This window comes from Euphorbia lathyris, chromosome 3, assembly GCF_963576675.1.
Source record: "Euphorbia lathyris chromosome 3, ddEupLath1.1, whole genome shotgun sequence".
In the NCBI taxonomy this organism is placed as follows: Eukaryota; Viridiplantae; Streptophyta; class Magnoliopsida; order Malpighiales; family Euphorbiaceae; genus Euphorbia; species Euphorbia lathyris.
This window is the reverse complement of record NC_088912.1, coordinates 47,635,844-47,638,980: the sequence shown is the minus strand read 5'-3', so window position 1 is coordinate 47,638,980 and position 3,137 is coordinate 47,635,844. Positions and strand designations below refer to the sequence as shown.

The 3,137-nt window shown below is 34.7% G+C and overlaps 1 non-coding gene across 1 annotated transcript; it reads right to left on the bottom strand.

The window, feature by feature from the left end:
* Window positions 1-2,612: 2,612 nt before the first annotated feature.
* Window positions 2,613-2,719, bottom strand: LOC136224995 (small nucleolar RNA R71). The gene has a single exon (XR_010686736.1). It is a non-coding gene; the product is annotated as a small nucleolar RNA R71 (small nucleolar RNA).
* Window positions 2,720-3,137: the final 418 nt, after the last annotated feature.

Here is a 3,137-nt window from a genome sequence, read left to right as displayed (position 1 = left end):
CTTTTCCAATCTCGTTTTTCAAAAAATTTTATACCGTTGGACTCGTCTTAATTAAACGGTCATTTTAAGATCCATGAAGCTCAAGTAAAAAAAATTCCGGTAAACGGAATCCGGATGGGCGTTTTCCGGTGAGACAAAAAGTACCCAAAAAATTCTCAAACAATTCCAGAAAATGTATAACATTATTCTAAGAAACTTTAATTCTTGGGTCGAAATGGGATTTCTTACGGTTTAGTCCCAATAAAACGTTTTCCTTAATTTTATCCATTTTACATGCTTCAACAATTTGTTGGGACTTTATCGTAAGAAATCCCGCTTCGACCCAAGAATTAAAGTTTCTTAGAATAATGTTTTACATGTTCACCGGAATTTTTTTTACTTGAACTTCAGGGATCTTAAAATAACCGTCTAATTTAGACGAGTCTAATAGTATAAAAAAATTTTGAAAACCAAGGTTAGAAATGTCGGGAAAATGTATTTTAAAGAAAAGAAATAAAACATTTTTCTGTTGAAACAATACAAGTATTATGTTGGAACAAATGGTACACTGATTTGGAACAATGTAAGTAGGACAAAAAACGTGTGCAGAAAATTATTAAAAAATTCAAAAACATATAAAACATCATTTTAAGAAACTTTAATTCTTGGCTCAAAGAGAAATTCCTTACAGTTTTGACCCAATAAATTGTTGAACCGTGTAAAATGGATAAAATTAAGGAACAAGTTTTATTGGGACTAAACCGTAAGAAATCCCGCTTCGACCCAAGAATTAAAGTTTCTTAGAATAATGTTTTATATTTTTTGGAAATTTTTAAGAATTTTCCGGACACTTTTTTTCTCGCCAGAAAACGTCCACTCGAATTCCGTTCACCGGAATTTTTTTTACTTGAGCTTCAAGAATCTTAAAATGATTGTCTAGTTTAGACGAGTCTAATAGTATAAAAAATTTCGAAAAACGAGGTTAGAAATATCAGAAAAATGTATTTAAAGAAAAGAAATAAAACAATTTTCTGTTGGAACAATATAAGTATTATGTTGGAACAAATGGTACACTGATTTGGAACAACGTAAGTATGATAAAAAAAACGTGTCCAGAAAATTATCAAAAAATTCCAAAACATGTAAAACATTATTTTAAGAAACTTTAATTCTTGGCTTAAAGCGAGATTCCTTACATTTTTTACCCAACAAATTGTTGAAGCGTGTAAAATGGATAAAATTAAAAAAAACATTTTATTGGGACTAAACCGTAAGAAATCGCGTTTCGACCCAAGAATTAAAGTTTCTTAGAATAATGTTTTACATTTTTTGGAATTTTTTGAGAATTTTCTGGACACTTTTTGGCTCACCGGAAAACGCCCACCCGGATTCCGTTCACCGGAATTTTTTTTACTTGAGCTTCATGGATCTTAAAATGACCATTTAATTAAGACGAGTCTAACAGTATAAAATTTTTTGAAAAACGAGGTTGGAAAAGTTGGGAAAATGCATTTTAAAGAAAAAAAATAAAACAATTTTCTCTTTCCTTTTATTTACAAATTTGCCACCTTCCATTGGTTAATTACAAAATTAGTCCTTGTCAAACAATAAGGCTTGTCACACCATAAGAGATGTGTCACACCTGATCTCTCCTATATATATATATATATATATATATATATATATATATATATATATATATATATATAATGTATGAAAATGCATGATTTGTGACACATACCATTTTATTTTTCATATAAAAAAGTACAGAACAAAATGAACAAACGGTTAGTCCAAAACACATCTTACATGTATCACAATATATTCTCTTCCAGCCTTACTCTTAGCACATACATTTGGAAAAGTCTTTTTCTTAGGATTTTTAGTATCGGTTCGTTTACATCAATGGAGGATGTATAAAATGGTGATATAATAGAAGGAAAAACTTGCATCAATGAACATTTGGGCTTATTTTCAAGTCAATGTACACCATGTAAACCACGAGGCTTGTTTAGTTTCATTTGAAAGATTCATTGGCCTAAATATGAGCTTTATTAACAGGTTAGCGTTTAATCAAAACATATTATATCATATAAATGTTTGATCATTTTCGAAGGGACAATGAGTTGGAAATATCCGTTTTTATGTTTGTATAATTGTTTGGAATTTCACTCACCGAGGTTCTGAGGATCACTCATAGTTGAATCTTGATTCTAATGCTGAAATTGTTCTTGCAGGACGTTAGAAGAGGACACATGGCCGAGGATATGACGGTCATAGAATTGTTGAAAGCAAGGCGGCCTACAAGCACCTCTGGCATCCTCGATCCGGTAATAACAGCGGAGTCATTCGAAATCAGACCAACGATGATCCAGATGATTCAGAACTCGGGACACTTCAAGGGGGATTACTACGAAGATCCTAACTCACACCTTGACAAATTTGTGGAATATTGCAGCACCTTCAAGTGCGACGACGTCACATCTGAACAAGTCTACCAGAAGCTGTTCAGATTTTCTTTGAAAGAAGAAGTTGCAGAATGGCTACAATCCATCGAGCCAGGCTCTCTCACTGACTGGGACACTACAGTATCATCTTTCCTGGCAAAGTACTTCCCTCCATCAAAGACTGCACAATTCAGAAGCGAAATCACATCGTTTAGGCAGTCCAATAGTGAGAACCTACATCTAGCATGGGAGAGGTTCCAGGGGTTGTTAAGAAGGTGCCCCCATCATGGTTACCAGCGGTACCAGCTTGTTGATATGTTCTATTCATGGATATCTCCTGTTAGCTGTGCCTTTCCAGATACAGCAGCGGGAGGAAATTTATTCAACAAGACCGCAGTACACGCTTACAATCTGGTGAAAGAATTAGCTGAACGGAGTGCATGTCGGCAAGTTGAAAAGCTGGCTCCAAGGAGAATTACAACAGCAGAGGAGTTCAATGAAACATCTTCGAAATCAAGTCCTCAGATAGCAGCACTTACAGAAAAGGTAGCTCTACTGGGAAGCCACCTGAGATCACCAGAACCAGTAGCAAGCTGTGAGGTTTTCAGCGAAGGGCACAAGAGTGTGGAGTGCCCAATGGTATTAGAGCAGATCCGATATTTAAAACAGAATGGGTCAGATAGCGCGAATTGGCAGCAGGACAGATACCGA